The following is a 19846-nucleotide window of genomic DNA, read 5'->3' as shown; positions in this document are numbered from 1 at the left end:
ATTTATCATTCAATCTTGAAAGGCATCATACTCCATTTTACAACGTGATCATTATTATTATTATTTTTAAACGCAATTCCCATCCTGCATCTTTTTCACAATGATAGTCCATTCCACGTTGACTTGGAGCCCAAGCTAGTGCTATATTTCTCTAGAAGGTGCGATATATTTAGTTGTTGTTATGTTCCAATTTTCATGCTTGTGTCGTCTTCATCTCGATTGGCCCCCCTTTTGCGCGTATCCCTAGGGCTGGTGTCAAAGTTCGTCGGTTCGTGTCGCGTTTTAATTCAGCTGAGATGGTTCAGCGAACAGATGCGTACGTATTTTGCAGCGTTTTGAAGCGCACCGCTTTCCCCTCATCTCTCTCTTCTTCTCAGCATAAATACTCCCACAGTAGTATCTTTTAGCAGCCACCTCTGCCTCTGCCTCTCTGCCTCTCTGCTTCTCTCTAACGCCGTAAAGCTTTCGTCGCATCGCATTCCCGCCCCGCGCTGCACTTGGCTTTCGTGCGCCCGAATCCGCATTTTGTCCGTCCATTTGTCAATGCGCTACTTACATCGTGTCTTTGTGCTTTTTTTAACGTGTTTGCCACTTGCGATGCCAGCGTTTGGGCCCTTTGAGCCGAGGCTTCAATGATTGCATGTCAAAGCGGCGCCTTTGCCGCGTGGCCTTTCGCTAATTTCCCAGTATGCAGTCATTTAGTGTTAAAGAAGGAAAAACTATGGTGCAGAGAGTATAAATCGGGTGGCATCCACGTGTTGGAATCACTAGCAGAAGCCCCCAAAAAATGGTATCGGTGCAACACTAGCATTTACCTTGTCATAGACCTCATTTTGGCGTTGAAAAGTTGTGAACTGAGTTGACCTTTTCAAGCGTAAACTGCAAGATGTGTGAGGACTGGCCGTGCCGTGCCACGCCGTGCATTTTGCCATGTATTTTGCATGCACGCTTCTTGCTCGCCGCCAGGGATGTTTGTACTTGCGAAGGGAGTGCGCTGCTTTTCGGCCGGCTCTCCTCTGGGGACGCTCGGGAAGAACTCGTACGTCTGCCGTCCCTTCGTCTACAAGAGAAAAACATCAGCCGGGGTCAGGGTTCGCCGTCCGGACGAGTTCGCCACGGAAAGGGCCAATTGAAATGGAGTAGACCACCCGGGCCCCGCTTGGCTTCATCCAAATGTTTTCGTACCGCGCTTTAGCGCCGAGTGCTGCGATATTACGTTCCAGATTGTTCGCTGCGCCGCAGCTTTCCATTTTATTGCCGCCTTCAGTTTACGGGGTAAGATTCGCATGCCAAGAATAAAATGGAGGGGAGTCGGGCTTTTCTTTTTTGTTAGCCGGTCGCTCTCTCAACGACGGAGGCATTTGAAATTAGCGTGGCGTTAGCGTTGCTATTTGGACGTGGTGGTAGCGCCCAGCGGAGAGATTGGGTTGCCTTCAAACCCAGTAGATTGCATCGTATGTTTACCACGTTCAATTATTCAACGGCGGTTATAAGAAAGAGAGCCAAAAGTTGGTTTGGAGGACAGCAGGCTGTCATTTGTGGTGATAAAAAGAGAAATAGAGAAAGGCCACTTCAATGTAGACCAGAAAGTCTTCGATGTGGAAGGATGGATGCAATATTTGATGGAAGGCAAAAGCCTGCTTGTTTTCATGGAATGAATTTGAGATTGCCGTAATGGACGCTCTTTTTAAGACGTCTAATTCATTAGGACCGGGAGGGACGAGTCAAAGTGTTGCAGGATTTTCGTTAGGAGGAGGAGGAGGAAGAGGAAGAGGAAGAGGAGGAGATGGGTTGGAGAAGCAGAAGGAGAACGGGGGTGTGCGACTTGCTCTTACACAATCAAATCTCATCACGCACCTGAATTGGGTTATCCGGAATTTCTTGCTATTCTGGCCGTCTTTCCCGGCTTCTCCGCTTTCTTCGTGGTCCTCCGAATTCTTAGCGCGCTCTCGGGCGACGGAAAGGCATTCTTCACGTGATTGGACGGAGCCGAGTACTAGTTTATTATCAGTTTGCCTGTTCCTCCTGGCGATATAGACTTCTCTCCCACTCAGGACAGATTGATCGGTTGCCGGGCAACGCGGCGGGGGACGCGGCGTCTGGCGCCCGTTTTGGCTCGCCCGCTAACTCGGGACGCAGGTGGCGCTTGACGGAGTCCAGAGCCACCGCTGGCCTTATCGCAGCCTTCTCTCGCACGCACGTTTGCGCCGTCAAGAGGGACATTCCCGCTTTCCCGTGTTTCGTAGAAGAAGATAGCGACGGATGGAAGCCGTGGCTAGCTTCCCGTGATTGACGTCGCGCCCCTCCCTATCCTTCTTTCTTGTCGCCCTCCACTTTTGGCCCGTCTCAATTTTTCATGGGGACGCTAATCAGGGCGAAAAGGCTCTCGCCAAGGCCACCAAAAAGGATATGCCTTACTTATTAGGCCAAGAAGATCATTACTTTTCTCATGCCATCTTCACGTCATCTTTTTTTCTGATGCTTTTTTTAAAAATTCATGGTTTGACAGAATTTGAGTCTTGGAGCCGCGGTAGCTTTTACTTTATGTCGGAATTGGGTATTAAAAGAAGGGAAAAAAAGATGGTGGTATTGGTACGGTATGGAATGGGCGTTGGAGTCAAAAAAGGCAAGAGTAAAGTTCCAACATTCTCCGGTTGATAATACTGCAAGTAAATGAGAAAACTACCATAAATAGATTTTTTGAAACAGTGACTACAAAACTACAACAATTTTCTTCATTTCTTAGTACTCTATTTGGGCTCGTGCCGATGGCGCTCCCTAATTTTATTGGCGTGTTTGGCTCGGATGGCGAAAACGCCATTGTTCTGCTGACAAAAACACATTTGCTCTCTCTTCTGCCGGTTGGCCCCCGCATGGCCGTGACATTTCCACTTTCACAGCCGTTAGAAGTTAACGCCTGCGAATGCCAACGTTTAGTTCCGACGACGAGTTTTGCCGGGACCCCCGGGACGAGGCCCGGGCCGCTTGTCCCCCGGAGAGCCACTGGCTTCCAACTCGGAGAAGTCTGGAAAACGGCGGACCCGCCATTCTATTTTATTTCCACTACTTTGTGTAAGGGGAGGGCGCGCTAGACAAACCCTTGAGGTACAATCCGTATTAATGCGCAGCAGATGTCTAATTGGTGGCGAGACTCCGAGGTAAAGCGGTTGTAGCATTTCAGGACGTCAGGCCCATGGTATCCAGAAGTCGGCGGTGGCTCTTGTTAGTCCAATTCCACTTCAACTAGCCTACTTGTGTGTTATTTGCGTATAAAACGGACGTTGGCCGCCGTCAATGGCGCTGCCGGGCCTTCCCGTCGGACGTCCCTGCTTGTTATTGTTGTTTCCTAGTCGTCGTTTTATCTCTCTTGGCGTGCGTGACGAGCTAATGAGGCGTAGATGTCATTTGGCCGTATGTGATCTTGTCGTTAGCGCTCTTCATTGAGGAAATACGGCTTTAGTTCGTGTGTGTGTGTTTGTGTTTGTGTGTGTGTTTTGCTCCCGCTCTGGATTTATTTCTGCAGATGCGGAGAGGCAGCGAGGGAAGCCCCGTCGGTCCATTCCCTCCCTCGAGGACGCGTCTTCATTTGCATGGGTGTGCGATAACCCGCTCGGTGTTTATTTAGTTGATCTCCGTTAGCGAGGGTATTTCTTCTTCTTCTTCTTCTTCTTGGCACTCGGCAAGTCCGAGGGTGCCTGGCTTCCACCGGCGGGGAAGCCTCGCCTCTCCTCTCCTCTTCTCTCCTCGCCACGCATGGCGCGACGGCATCCCCGCTCGAATGTGTTCAGGATTTCCGACAAGATGTGGCTGCCAAAGCGCTTCCAGACATTTTTGTCGCTCTCCCTTTTTGAGAGAGAACGAGAAGGCGAAAGAGGAAGAGGATTGGGGGAAAGAGGACCCCTCCTCGCCCACTCGCAGTCTGCTTCTAATTGCCAGTATTCCTCGTTCCAGACGCCCCCCCCCCCAAAAAAAAAATCATAGAGAAGCGCATATTCACATGAGAAATGAATGTCTGCCTCAAACTTTGTTTGCCTCGCTCATATTCAGTTGTTTCAACAAAGTCGGATTATTCATAGGGATCGTCACGTGTCCCGTTTTGATCGGGAGGAGCAAACGAAGGTGCATATTTTGCCTCACGAGGATCGTGATTGGCTAACTGAGGTCAGGAGGTGACCATTCAAAAAATGCAGGACTATACGTATAATAGGACATGATCAAATGAGGGCGGTTTATCATCTGGCTGGGAAATAGTCATCTCATCGTAATGGCGATTCTTCCATTCTTCTCGCCGAATCCCGTTTGACGAATAGCGATAGCGCTGCCGTTGGCCAAGATAGCGATGGAGTTTGACTTGGCTTTGGTTTTTGACAGCTGACCGGCTTCCGTAGACGTTCCAGTTCTTTGATGATGTTTGACTTGGTTCTGAAAAACACAGGCTTTGGATCCAGTTTGTCTTTCTCCACCATTTTCAGTTTGTGGATGCATTTAATAGACATAAATGAAGGCAGTCTTACTTCCTTGGGGAAAAGTGTGCCGAGTTTCAGAAAGGAAAAACGTTTCAATGATCCTACGTACATTGCAATTAGCTCAATATGATCTGGTTTAATAGGTCTGTATAATTAGGTTCCCCTCCCACTATTTTTTCCCTTTTGTGACGTTACAATAGTGCAACATTCTGTGTATTTCTCCGTATCATGATTCCCTTGGGGGCCATAGCAGATTGTACGTTTAGGATTATAATAATTAGCATTGGGCTTTTTCTGCTGTGAAAATGCGATCGGGGGAAATAATTAGAAGTGCGCTATTACAAAATTGAAGCGTTTTCATGTTTATAAAAATGGACAAAACATCTCCATTTGTGTTGAATGGGCCCCATTCGTTCCAATAGCAAAAAAAAGACCCGATATCAGCAAAAAGCGATTTGAAAAAGCCCCCAAATTTACAGAAACGAACCCCGAATCGCCCAAAACGTCGAAGTCACCACGACTGGACTGCATCGTCTTTGAAGCTTTGACGAGGACAACGTACGTCCAATCCCGTCACGGCCAAACTCGTCTTTAGCGATTTCGCAAAGCTTTGTTTCCGTGCCGTCGTACGAGAATAAGGAGACGAGGAGGAGGCACGTGTCAGTGGAGATTAGGCCACTCTTTAGCCGTAACGAGCCACCACGCGGATGAGCCGTGTCTGGCCTCCTACGCTCGTAAATCACAGCCAACAACCCTAAACCCGCTCTAAATTATTCAGCATGTCTTAGCCCCGAGGAGGCGCCACCACGCCGCGCCACGCCAGGCCAGGAAAGGTGGCACGTGTCACCCAAGCGTGTGCGGTCGATTGGTCGCCGGTCTTTTGGTCGCCAGTCTGTTGGTCGCCCTGACAGAACGACAACCAAAAGACCGTCGACAAAACAAGGTAAAACAAGACGGTCTACGCATGAATAAAAGCCAACCATGGCCCTGAGCAGTTTCACTGAGCCGACGTGTCAGTGTAGAAGACTTTGTATGTACATGCGCTGTCCCTTTAAGAAGCGATGTCAGTTCAGTCAGGGTCTTAACAAGTTCTCCAACAAAAAACAATCAAAGTCCGGGAAATTTGGAGCTTTTCTTTAGCCTAATCATTACTAGGGCATTAAGTATGACTAAATAGTCATTCACAGTTTGTATTTAGGGAATTTGAGCAACCATTTCAATGGTCATTATCACTTACCTTCCGGACGACCAAAAGACCGGTCACCAATCGACCGTGTACCCACCCAAGCCAAACGAAAAAGCCAGCAACCTTCGCACCGCATTTCCTCCCATCGTCATGAACCGTAAACCCCAATAAGTTGACCGAATAACCACGATGACTTGCGACGGGAACGACGCTCTCCCCCGAAACGATGCACGCTATCTGTCTCGCATGACGCTTGACATTTGGGATTAGTACTACATTTCTTCCCGAGCGAGTCTTGCTCCAAATAAGGCCGCCTATCTGGTCCGGGTGAAACTTGGGAGTCTCAAAAAGCCTCCGTCGGGCCACTCTCGCTGGAAAAAGCGGAGTTGTCGGAGGATGACGACCCATCTGCTTTGCAGTAATACTACTTGGATAGTGTATTTGCACGCCAGTGTGTAGTTGCCCGATCAGCAGCAGGCAGGAACGGTGGGCCTTAACCCCCTCCGAGTCCTGAGTCAGCAGCCTCGCTGTCAATGAGGCCGAGGAATATTAGAGCGTGCACGCGTGTGTGGGTGGGCGGATGGATGCTTTTGTGTTTTTGTGTGTGCGCGCCTGCCCAAGCCAGAGCTGCTTCAAGCCTAAAATGCACGGATTGGGATCAAAAACATTTGTGGGACGGCCACCGGTCCCTTGAAATTGAGAGCGGACCACCGTATTTTCACAGGCAAAAATCCACAGGCGAGCGTTCCGTCGACACGTCCGAGCCAGCCAGCACGAGAAAGTTAGTCGTCAACATTGTTATTTGTGCGCCGATGTGACCATCTTTGAAGCCACGGCAAAACGGCAAAACGACAAAATTCACTTTGTGCCGGGCGGCTATCACGTATCATTGGGAAAAAAATGAATGAGATAAACAAAAGCCGATATTGAGCTCTCGGTACCCGTTTCCATATGTGGTGGCTATGTGCTCGGTACACGGTCGATTGGTCGCCGGTCTTTTGGTCGCCCGGAAGGTTATTGATAATTACCATTTAAATCGTGGCTCAAATTCCCTAAATACAAACTGCCAATGACTATTTAGTCATACTTAATGCCCTATTAATTATTAGGCTAAAGAAAAGCTCCAAATTTCCTGGAATTTTTGTTGGAGAACTTGTTAAGACCCTGACTGAACTGACGTCGCTTCTTAAAGGGACAACGCATGTACATACAAACTCTTATACACTCAGTGAAACTGCTCATGGCCATTGTTGGCTTTTATTCATGCGTAGACTGTGTTGTTTTACCTTGTTTTGTCGCCGGTCTTTTGGTCGCCTGTTGTCGTGGTCTGGGCGACCAAAAGACCGCGACCAAAAGACCGGCGACCAAAAGACCGGCGCCGAATCGACCGCACACGATGTGCTCATACTGTACCAATAAAAAATAGTGTTTAAAGTTGACATTGTCACTTTGAATGTTATGTAGAAATGCTATTGTAGCTCGCTCCGTACCACACGGCTTAACTCAAAAGCCAGGCCAGGGGGTGGGGCTTGGCAGAGGTGTGCGTCTCATCTTAACATCCCGGTGAAATGGCGGGGCGTGAGGGGTTGTCTGCGAGGTGGCCAAGTACACCTGGGTGGGGGGGCTCCCCTCCGTGGCCTCGCTTTATCACGGCGGACGTGCGTTGAATGAGATGGAGGGAGGGAGGCCAGTGTCGCTATCGCTAGCAAACGCCGTGCTTTTTGACCTATACTTTGTCGGAATTCTGACTGGTGAGCTAGCTAGCTCCTTGAGCAAAGGTCTCATGATGCCATTCCACATCATTTATTCTTTCACGCCTTCCGTCCCTCCCCGTCTGCCCAATTGGACCACCGAGGCGTCCTTTCTTCCAACCGCAGGCACACAAGTAGCGGCCCATTCTCATAGCATTTTTCTTTATTTTTTTATTTCTTCTGGAGTTCTAGTTCACTAATCAATTCCCTCCTGAGTGGGTCAGCCCCTCCCTTCCCCTCCTCTCCTCCTTTTTCCCTTCCTTCCCATCTATTAGATATGCCTGATTTTTTCTTCTCCTCTCCTCTCTGACAAAATTCTGCTCTCTTCTCATGTCACCCGACGTTAAAAAAGCCCTTCACGGTCAGTCCTTCCTCTCGTTGGCTTTTCTCTCTCATTCCGTCAGCCCGATCGGGTCATTCGTAGCCGTCTAAAAGCCGTAACCTCTTTGTCTTCATCAAATGACGGCGTCGTCTGCGGTTAAATCATTCAAAAATGCTGCTTCCGGCCGGGACTCCATGTCCAATCCGTCTCAAGTGGGAGGGCAGGCGGAGAATGAACAACCAATTAGGCAAACTGGTATTTGTCATTAAAAAAAAAGATACATTTTCTCAATGGATGTTATCATATTGTTGATTTCTCTTCCATCCCGCTGATCCTCACAAGGGTCGCAGGGGTGTCGGAGCCAATCCGAGCCCACTTTAAGGAGAAGGCGGGGACTGGCTAAATGAGTCGAATGGCATGGCTGTATTTAGTATATAATTCTGAATGTATGAACAAAAAATCATTGTTAGTGAAGCTTAATTCAAATCAAATAAACAATAAGAGAAATCCATTTTGGTTACGGTTGTAGTTCAGCCTTTAAAGTATTTTCTTTTCAGTAGTTCTTCATGATATTTAATCCATTGCAGCATTTTCAGACCGGGAGGGCCCCACTGAATTTTTGTCGGTTCGGCCATTGCTGTCAATGGCAGATAGAGTTAAGCGAGGGTTAAAAGTCATCATCTGAAAGATTTCAGCTTCCTTTTGTTGCAAACTCTTTGGCTTGACCGAGTATTTTCCTTTTTCTTTGGTGCTCGTCACTGGTCTTCTCGTCCCATCTCTCTCAATGCGCCTTTTTCTTTCTTTCTTTGCATTTTCATTGGGCGTATTGCAGATGATTTGCAGCATCTCTCCACATCAAAGCGGATGCGCTAAGTTGGGTCGCGGCGAAATCACGCAGAGGGTCGCTGGAATCTCCAGCGCTTAAAAAAAAAAAGTTGCTTTCATCTTGGGTATCTCTCGCCTTTCTCCCATTTTCTTTTTTTCTCCCGTCCATTTCACCAGGCGGCTCTGCTATTTGTCACGGCATTTACATTTGGGTGGCCCCGTCAGCGTCCGTTTATGCTTCCGCCCGTCTCTCTTTCTCTTTTTCTGTCCGTCAGCTGAGTAAACAAGCGCTCTCTCTCGTCAACGACCTCCGGAGGGAAGGTCGCAGGTCCTGGCGTATTTCTGGCCCGCCGGGATCCTCGGCGGGCAACGTCCCACGGCGGAGGGCTTTTGGCTCTCGGAAAGAACCGCCACAGATGTGAGCGTCCTGGCCACAAATGGCCCATCCGGGACGCTTTCCGATCGATCGTTTCTTTCGAGCAACGCCGCCGAGAGGGTCGCACTTCCGGAAAGCGGCCACCACGTGTAGCTCGTCGCTAGTTGGACCTCGTCACGCTTGTCAAACTTGTCAACTTGTCAATCACCTGTGTACAAAAGATCATTTCTTCAGTTGACTTTTGCATTTTTATATCAAATTTTAGCAAAGTATTGATGCAACCACGGCTGCTTTGACATCGTTTTGTTTTTTTGTTTGTTTTTCCCGGATTGTCGCATGAGGACGCCGCATCCACAACAAGACTTTGTTTCTTCCCACAACATGCCCACCGTGGTCCCAATGTCGTCATTGTTCACCGTATCGTGTAGCCCGCCTCCATTTGGCGCAGTGGTTCTTTCGCTTGACTTTGATGGGATGGATTCCCACTCTTGCCTTGGCAAAAAATTGTACTTCCTTACTTGGGAAACTTTCTACCTACGAAATAATATATAAGAGCGCATATAGTTGTATTCAGTTGCCATGAAAATTTGACACCCATACTGGCACAGCGTTCCAATTGTTCTTTTAGCGCGCCCCCCCCCAGACAGCCTCTTGAAAGGGTCAATTCAGTTGCCGATAAGTCAAGTGGAGCCACTTAGCTTCTCATTTGTTGTCTTGACTGCAGTCAAATAACGTTTACGTACAATAGACGGCATAGATTTCGCTATGGATGGAGTCTCAAACACAATACCAAGGAATATGTTTACCTTTTTGACCACGCCCCCCCCCCCCCCCCCCCATTTGGAACCACAGTGCTGATATTGCAGTTTAAATGCAAAATCCATCTCGTGCCACTTAGCCACGTCTGCTAGCAGACGACGGCTTTATCGGCTAATTCATCCTTTCGTTATCCGGAAGCCTGTGAAATAATCGATTTGTATTGGCGCGTTGTTTAAATGGTTCCAATCGGACGCCAGGAATTGAAATCATGTGTTTGTAATCCATGAAACAAAGATAGGATTTCTTCTTTTGCCTCATTTATCTCATCCCACCAATGTTGTTTAGGCCACGATGAAAGCCGTTATTTTGTTTCCCTTTTGAATGACTGCCAGAAAATCCCCAAAAAAGTTAAATAAACGAGCCGCATACTTTTGATGCACGCTTGCGTGTGTGTGTGTGTGTGTGTGCCCATCCAGAGTTAAATCGGCGTGGGAACGTTTTTATCCTCCCAGAGTGCTCGTATGTTGATTTTTGTCATCATCGCGGCGGGTGTTCTTCCAATAGGAATGGGAATGACTCATCGGCCAAACATTGGCGGGATTCTCCATTTATTTGGCACTGCTTTAAAGCTAACGTGGATTTGCGGATCCTTCTTTTTTCATTTGGCGTGTTTGAAGTCATCCTCAAACTCTTTGCCTCGGCCGACTATTGTGTCTACCAGAGGTCGATATGGGAGTGGGCGTGTCTCATTTGTATTTTGGGCGTGTCTAGTTTTGGATTTGATTGCAATCCGCAAGTGAATTGATGTCAGGTTTCGGAATTGAAATCCCGGCGTGACGTCACGGCGCACCTTATTAGGCTTTATTTCGTCTTTGGCCTGGTCCTCCATAGATTTTAATTTTTTATTTTCTCCTCCCCCCACGCGTCATCTCCTCTTAATCAACGGAATTATACTGTAAAGCCCTCAATGTAAGGTCGTGAGGCCGAATAGAGGACAAGCAATATGCATTGTTGGAGGCAGATGGAGGGAACGCGCTATCCCGTCTCCAACAATGGGGTGGGTGGTCCTCAGGGAGCAATAGATTCTGCTTAAACGCCCTGTCTTGCGCTAGCTTCTGTGTGTGTATGTGTGTCTGTGTGTGCGCTTGTTGCAGCAAAGTGGGAGGGGGACGGTTGTGGTCTAGTGACAAAAACACGCATTCCCTCCAAGACAAGTTTACTGTCTGCTCGGCAACACCAACAGACTCAAATTTATGATCGGGATTTGGAAATGGCTGCCTGTTCACATTAATGTCATGCAATGGTGATGATGATGATGATGTTACATCGTAATGAAAGACATAGTATTTGATTGAAACCTTTTTTGGTGCGGCGTTATGACAGAATCGCATCAAAACAATGCCAGAGCGGTGGCTTGAATTGTTTGTTTTGTTTTGTTAGTGACTCCCGTTGGCCAATTTTCAACTGTTCGCATTTTAAGACTGGTAGCTTTGGATTGGATTGGATAACTTTATTCATCCCGTATTCTGGAAATTTCGTTGTCACAGTACCAAGAGGGTGAGGATGCAGGAATAGGAAAGGCATTTTAGACATAAATAGATAGGTCATAAGTAAGTTCATAAATAAATACATGAATAAATATATAAATAAATAAACGTGTTGCTGATATATATATATATATATATATATATATATATATATGTGTGTATGTATGTGTATATATATACATATATACATACATATATACATATATATATATACATATATACATATATATACACATATATATACATACATATATACATGTATACATATATATACACATATATATATATATACATATATATACACATATATATAGACATACATACATATATATATATATATATATATATATACATATATATACTTATATATGTATATATAGAGATATTGGTGTATTGGTACTTTGGTGTCACCTATTGAAAATGAAGCTATTTCAAAATGAAACTGACATTTTTTACCAAGGAATCTTATTGGCAGTCTGGTGCTAAACCACCTTATATTTGCACACCTAGCCCATATTGTTTCCTTCCCGAATTCTCGAGCCCTCGACGTTGACGTGGTCCCCTCGTGGGCCAAACTCGCTTTTCAGTAGCTGCTTCTCAGACGACACAAAGAGCGTAATATATGACTTTGGAGGCCCGCCGCTTGTTAGGATGTGGCTTTTTATTGCATGTTGGGAATTCTCAACATGTGTTTCTGATTTCCCCCGATGTGGCGCGAAAAGAAAACACGTAAAGTGTGCTCGTAGCACTCTGGATGGCTCCCCGTGGAGCGCCATTGTTTTCCAACGTGTTTTTTTTTTTTTTTTTTTTGTCAGATGGCTACATTCACCGATCCGTGGCCCCTCGGCTCGCTTCGCCGCTCTGGCGCTTAATTGTCGGGCGACGCGCCCTTATTGACTGGCTTGGATTATATATGGCGCGGCGGTCACGGACTCATTACTTTAATGCTCCCGCGCTGACAACTATACGTTACAAGCAAAGGCTAGCGACTAAATGCTTTCTTTAATGCCTTTTGACACGTCCTTGTTGATGCTAATTCAATTCAAACTCCAAGTGGACTCGCGCCCGCACGTCAACGGACGGCCAAAGTCGTTAATAACGCGGGAGTATGGCTCGGGCTTTTGACAAAGCTTTATGCGGGTTGATGGTAAAATCATGTTGTCGTAGCGAGCGGGTTTATTGAAGGCAAAGTCTTATTCCGCGTGATTGGATTCAAACGTATCGATTTTACTATAAAAAGTCGCGTATGTCTTGTCGTATCCATTGGCCGGCAAAATTAGGGATTTGACAGTGTGGTGATCTATCGGGGATATTGTTTTTTTCAATTTTTTATGGCGAAGGTTGTCGATATGCCCCCGCCAAGAATTGATGCATTGTTTAAAAAAAATGTTGTTGTTAGGATATATAAAGCGGGTGGCTAGCCAAATCTTTCACTAGCCAAAAACTTTTCAGGGTCACTCGTGGGCTGCCATTGACGATTCCAGGCGTCAAATTGAATGGACGCTTGTTCATTCGGTCCAAATGGTTTGGACGGCGACCCTCGTCAACGTTAGGTAGTGAGTTAAAAGACGCTTGTTTGCTTGTTGCAATAATATACAAGTACGGCTGCATCGATTTTGCACTGAAACCGATGTTCTTTGGCATTGCGCAATAGCTGGTTGTATTGTAATTGATATTTGGAGCTGGCTTTTGCTACATTTTCAGCAAATCATCTCGTTTCCCGCCCCTGTATTACTAGTAAATAATTTCATATACTTGGGTGGGAATACGGCTAGCCTTATGGAACCAAAGCCGGGCTCAACAAGTACGTTGACGTCAAAAACAAAGATAGAAAAATCGATACGTTTGTATCCAATCATGCTATCTTTTAGCTATTTTCCGGGACGATGGCTCGTCTTTATTTGAAGAAAAGTGCCGAGGTATCTGCGGCGGAAGGTGAACTTCCTTGGCGCCAAATGCAATCCCGAACTTTTCCGGCAGTCGTCGTGAGAAAAGAAAATCATAATTACAGAGATAATTTGCACTCAGGGTTTGTTTGGGTTCCTTGATCCTACATTGGCAATGCGTCAACCTGATTATTGGGCGTGCGTGGGCACGCAAGTCACGGCTCTGTTTATGGATATGTACAGAGTACAGTGCATCATGGGAAGTCCCTTGATTATAATCCCCGCCCGCAGAAACATCACAACTTAACGTGATATAACGAGGCTCCCTCCCTCTCGCCCGCTCGCGACATCAAGCGCACTTTTCCGCTTTCGCCGTCAACGCTCTTGCTTTTTTAGTCGGCGCTCTGCTTCGCGCGTGTCGTCGTCGGGCGCGCGAGGGGGCGCGTGGACGTCGGGCGTCGGCCCGTCGTCCTCCGGGGCTGTTTCTTCAACGGATACTGTTAGGCAGAGTAACAAAAACAAACAAAAACTTTGTATAAGTTTCCTTTTTAGGTTAATGATTCATTCGGACGTCCACTTCCGTCAATGGCAGCCCGTGAGTCACCCAAATTCATAGAAAGTGGCAGAAAAATCTACAGGAAGTAAAGATCCTTTTTAAATGAAAGTAACATCCTCGAAAAATAGGCTACGCTGCCACGCTGTAATAATATCCCTATTATACAAGAGCCGGTATTTCAAATCTGGCGTAAAGCATTTTACCGGCTTTGACGGAACCGCCGTATTAAATTGACGAACGCGTTCACAACTCGTAGAGACAAATCAAATCAGAAATGGATTTTCTGTCACTATTGGCTGCGCTTGTCAAAGTGGCTTAAAAAGAAATAATGCATGGGAGGAGGAGTCTTGAGAACGGAGGGAGGTCGATCACCCATTTTGGATCATCATTGCTATAAATCTCACTTGTTCATAGCCGAGCCTGTAACTCATACTCTAATGCGACTTATGTTTTATTTTTATTTTTTTGTTTCCCACTCTGACTGGTAAAACAAGCCTAATTAGCCTGTTGTTCTCCTTTCTAACATTATTCCAAAACTAACTGTACACTAAATGTACACACTTCCAAGTTGGTTTTTTTGTTGTTGATGTTTTTTGTAAAGACAGGTTGTGTGTGTGTGTGTGTGTGTGTGTGTGTTTGTGTGTGTGCATGTGTCAGAAAATTGAAAGAACGCTTTTGAGTGTGACTTGCTGTGACAGCATCACCCAGCCGAAGCAAGCTGTCACCGTTGTTGCTCAAAGCCAAAGCCACCTTCACAATTCAGCATCAACAACAAAACATTCCCCCAGCTGAAAAAAAAAGTACTTCCAGTACTTTTCTCTTTGCAAATATGTGACTTGTGCGTTGATGACTCACCGTTGTCTTCACTTGCTAAATAGCCCGAAAACTCAGTGCTTTCAGTGTGGCTGGAAATGATACTTTTGCTACATTTATTGCTTACGTAACGGTGTTGGTGTATCGGTACCGGGACGCCAGTAAAACCACGTCGTCGGTAACGGGCGAGTGCTAGGAAATTAGCTGGCGGTGTTGTGCAATCATCGGTTAGTTTGCCATCGTTTGACCCAAAATGGCCGCCAGCCACGCAAAAAAAGGAGCAGGATGATGATAGACATCTAATCATGTGGCGTCCAATCGTCCCGCAGCTATGAATTGAAACGAGTAGGAGACGTCTAATCCGTTTGAAGCGAATGAGTAATGAAGTTAATAATTGGGTGAATAAATATTACTTCAGTAATTGGGCAGCCACAGTGATGTTAGCTAGCTAGCTAGCTTCACTTTATTCTGATAGAACTGGAATCAACTACTTGTTTGTATTCTATACATTCCTTTGCTCCAATTTTGTTGATGCTAAATTCAAGTGAGCCATTTTCCAATCAGGAATTTGCCTTTTTTCAAGACTTTTTTTAACTGGCACGTACGACGCTCCCGAAACGCCCGCGCCGTTCCATTTGTTTTCCGAGCGACTCAAAGTCTCGGATGCGCCTAGGCGCTAATTTGCACACCCCGGCGGACGGGGACGCGCGCTTCCAAATTTGACAACGATCCGGAGACGCTAAATCCGGAAGCTTTACGGCAATCCTTTGTTAATTAGGCTTTACCTCGTGCGCGGTGGATTTTGTCAAAAGAAATCCCCCGGTGAGCCGAGGGAAGCCACTCGACACACATCTTTAAATCTCCTTTAAGATAGACGCAAGACGGATCTGATGCTCGCCAACCTAGCGGGCCCGTCAAATGCTTGTGGTCCATACATAAGTCTTTGGGTGCAACGCTATCGATCAAGTCGACGTTGGTGATTTATGGGAGCCGCCAATTAGTGGCGACATCCGTAAACCGCCGCGTGGCAGATCTCTTGAAACGTCCGTCTTTCCACAGTGAATAGGAAAAATAGCTTCCTTTCATTTTCAGGTGTGGTCGAGGTTTGTGATGTGATTGTGTGGCACATCCCATCTGACCTCCCTCTCTTCTTTCTCTTTGTTGAGCGAGTCAAAGGCGCATCATTGTATGGAGCGAGCGAGTGCACCTGTGAACCATTGAAAAAAGAAAAAACAACAACAACAAAAAGCTCCTGTTCCCCAGCAAAAATGTCTTTATTTTCAGTACGTTTCACTCCACCGTCATATCCTTGTTTATTTCCTGCAGGTGAAGGACTCACCTATAATATGTAGACAGAAAACGAAACAAAAACAAACCTCTCCCATTTGCATTATTACTCATTTTTAGCATGCATGGCTGCATTTTGTTTCTGAGATTTGCAGTGTTTTGTATCTCTATGTTTTCTATTGGCTCTATGCCTTCATCCATTTTTTTATATTTCTTCCCTGGCCCCATAATACTGTTACTCGATGGTCTTCCCTCATTACCGGCCGGGGTTCGCCGCTAGCAACTGTGCAGCTGGATTACATTTGGCTTTGCGCGTGTGTGCGGGCGTATGCGTATGCGTGTGTGTGTGTGTGTGCGCGTGTGCGTGTTTGTGCGTTTGTGCGCATTTTGTTCCCCCCGAGCAAAGAAAATGCTTCATCATTTGGAATGGGAACCTCCAGTTAAAATGAAATGGATTTACTGAGCCGTCAAGAACATAGACCACATTCTAGTGGAAAAACATGTTGTGATACTTTTTTTAAATTATCTATCGATTTGAGGCGGAGCATATTGATCACCTATTGGGATGCCAAGTATGGCAAAATACTATACCATATGCTAGGCATTTTTTTCTCCCCAAACTCATTGATAAATTACAGGGATTCAATCAAATCACGTCAAATGACTGGCCCTCCAGACCACCGGATGGCGCCGTGGTTGATTTGCTTGACTCGGGTTCTATTCCCGCTCAGTGGTGTGATGGCGGTAGTTGTTTGTCTCTTTGTGCGTGTGCCCCACGACATACTGGGGACCGTTTGAGGCTCCGGCACCCCGAGACCCATCTTGATATCCCAGGATAAACCGTTTAGAAAAACAATGAATGATACACACGTATGCAAGAGTGTGTAATTGCAGCCATGTGTGCTCCCACCCACCCACCCACTCTTGTACTCGACACTGGCGGTGCCCAAAAAACAGAGAGCACTTTTCAACATTTTTCTCGTTGTCATGGAGAGATCAACACACGCGGCTTTTTACATCATACGCATGTTTGACCTCGTCGTCTTTGTACGCGAGGGTGCGTGAGAACGCGCAGGAGGAGGTGTGGCTAATGCTTTAGCTTGAGGGTGGAGCTTCTTCTTCTTCTGTGGCGCTGAGGTCGAAAAACTTGCCATAAAGAAACTAATAGTGTAGCTAATAGTCCATTCCCTTTTTTGGGTTGGCAATTACAACCGTGTGGTATCGACCCATTCTGCTATTGTTCCGTTTTTGGAGAAAAATACTTCAGTGAACCATTCTCAGTATGGCGGAGGAGCGGTTAGCACACAGGTGTCAAAGTGGTGGCCCGGGGGCCAAATCTGGCCCGCCGCATCATTTTGTGTGGCCCGGGAAAGTCAATGATGAGTGCTGACTTTCTGTTTTAGGATCAAATTCAAATGAAGAGTATAGATGTATATTACATTTCCAGATTTTCCCCCTTTCTAATCAATAATTGTCATTTTTTAATCCATTTTTTTCTGTGTTTTTACTTCAAAAATCATTTAAAAAATCTAAAAAACATTAAAAAAAGCTAAAATAAACATTGTTTTAGATCTATAAAAAATGGAATATTCAGGGCTTTTAATCCAGTTCTTTTAATCCAGTTATTTAAAAAAAATCTAAATATATCTAAAATGGTCCGGCCCACGTGAAATCAAGTTGACGTTAAAGTAAATCCACCTCACAGTTTGACCAAGTTAAACATGGATTGCAAGTCATCGGAATTGGATCGTACCTGCAGATCTCAAATGTTGATTGATGCCTACGGAATGTTCTCCCCTAAAAGTTGTTGGATTCTAGTCAGCGGCGATTTATTTATTTATTTATTTATTTCTCTCACCAAGGCCTAATGGATTCACATACTTTCCTCCCCCCCCCCACCCCCGCCCCTTCTTTTTCAATTGACGAATGCATGGATGTCATCAGCGAGCGCTGAGGCTCTGACGTTGTTAGCACTGATTGCTAATTTGCTTTCTCCGCTCCGCTAAATATTTGAAGGCTGGAATAGCCTTTGCATGCAAAAGCTTTTATGTCGTGGAATTGCTGGTCAAAAAAAAAATCCTGTGTGTGTTTGTGTGCGTGCAAATTATAGTAGCGTGCCTCTGCAAACTTATCTAATATGAACTTGTGCTGGGTCAGATTAGTTGCAATGATAAAGCTAAACTCCCGGTAATCACGCTGCTTCCTGCACCGGCCGTAAGTCTTTATTTTTTGCATCTTTCACTTGGTCGTACTTACCGTTTCCACTTTTTTCCTCATTTAGGGCTTTTTTATGTTTGGCTTAGTCTTTTTTTTTCTCAGCAGCTGACCTCACGTCAACCCCATTTTTCTCTTGCTCGACTGTTTTGCAACAAAGATTGATCTCCCCCATTGATTAAAATTCAACACGGCTTGGCAGGGTCCAGGGGTGCCGGAGCCTATTCCGGCTGACCTCGGCTCTCGAGCCGCTCAGTGGATTCTAATCGGCGTTTTAGTAGTTTTCAGTGGATAGTCCACGCTGTACGTCCAAACTGGTACATTTGTCTTTTTTAATGTAAGTTTTGGGATGCGTAAAATGTGGAAAGAAGAAGAAAACACTTGGACACTTGTAGACGCCTCATCAGGCGGGAAACACCCCTGTATCTCCACACTGCGGACGGTGAGCGTTGCTTAGCAACGCCGTCTTTCATCGGGAAGTATGGCGGAGTCACGTCTTCATCGCCGTGGCGTCTGGGACCCACATGATGATGATGATGAGGATGATGATGTTGGAGTTGGTAGTAGGCACAGGAAGCATTTTTCAACATAATTTCAAGTATTTTTTCTATATATTTTTTCCTCTTCATTGTGGATTCTTTGTCTGATGCCACTTTTATACTCGGGGAGAATTATCTGCCCAGGTTTATCCAAATTTAGCCAACACTACTAGCGTATCCATACCTCATCACACTTGTCGCACTTTGATCCGCCATTTTTGTAGCACCCGTCTTCATCCGAGCCAATCACCAGCTACTTTTAGCCCTAGCATCCGGGCTAATACTTGATCAAACCGTATGTCTTTGGAGCGTGAAATATGAAAGAGAGATGAAGAGATTCCGCCGTTATTATCCAGTCGTCCAATAAAGCGACTCAAGCGAGGGACTCCCTTGCTTACATTTCTGCAGACCGGAAAATAATAGAGACTTTTATGTGTGATGGCAGGTTGCACATTGTAAAAGCCTGCAGCTGTGAGACTCAATATTTCATGAACATCCTTCTTCCCGTTCTCTTCCCTTTCAACTTTTCTTTTTCTTCTCTTGCGACGTTGTTCCGCTACTTTCGGCATTCTCTTCAAAAAGTCGACTTCCTTTTTTTCCCCCAACGTGGGTCGACGGCAATGACGGGAGCGTCGACTGCATGGCAAAACGCGTCAAAGATGACAACATGCGTCTGGTTTTATTCCACCAGGCGAATTCAAATGAGGAGGACCGTCATTTGGGGACGTTTCAAAGTTGAAAAAGTGTGAATCAGTTTAAAAAAATGGCAAAATGTCCCCGCAGTAGAGTCTCTGCGTGTCATATCGCGTTTTATTTAAGCTTCATAAAGATGGTAAATGGCGATAAGAGCGCAGGGGCAGGCCCAATGCGGCCCCCGGGTCGCTTTTGGCCCAGGTTTGATTTAGCTTAGATTATTAGCATTTCATCAGGCATCTTTAATCACTTGAATGCAGCTCGGGGGCTCCTTAAAGAAAATGCTTTCCAGTGCGGAGGAGAAAAATCATTTCAAAAATGACAATGCCCGGCCTTTTCTGTCCCTACGCGGCGTGCTCCCGTGCGCTAATGACATTAGCTCTTTGATTTGGGATCCGTTTTTGTCACTCGTCACGTTCGAGCGCGCTTACACATGCGTAAACACGAAGCGTGCGCCTTGTGCTGCGCACAACTGTGGAGAAAATGAATGATATCCATTCTGGGAGAGCGTTCTCCATCGATCGGCTGGCAGAAAAGTTGCTCCGACCACTCGATGGCGTTCTGCGCTTCCTCTGCGTTCCCTTTTTAGCTCGTCGGAACGCCGCGGCGCATCTGTCTAAAATTAA

The 19846-nt window shown here is 46.1% G+C and overlaps 1 protein-coding gene across 11 annotated transcripts in view; it reads left to right on the top strand.

Moving 5' to 3' along the window:
* The window catches only part of cacna1g (calcium channel, voltage-dependent, T type, alpha 1G subunit), a 72038-nt gene that overhangs the window by 2314 nt on the left and 49878 nt on the right, over positions 1-19846 (top strand). The gene's annotated exons all lie outside the window — the stretch shown is intronic.

The sequence above is a fragment of the Stigmatopora argus genome, chromosome 18 (assembly GCF_051989625.1).
Source record: "Stigmatopora argus isolate UIUO_Sarg chromosome 18, RoL_Sarg_1.0, whole genome shotgun sequence".
Taxonomy (NCBI): Eukaryota; Metazoa; Chordata; class Actinopteri; order Syngnathiformes; family Syngnathidae; genus Stigmatopora; species Stigmatopora argus.
Note: the sequence above shows the minus strand (reverse complement) of the source record. Positions and strands in the feature narration are given on the sequence as shown.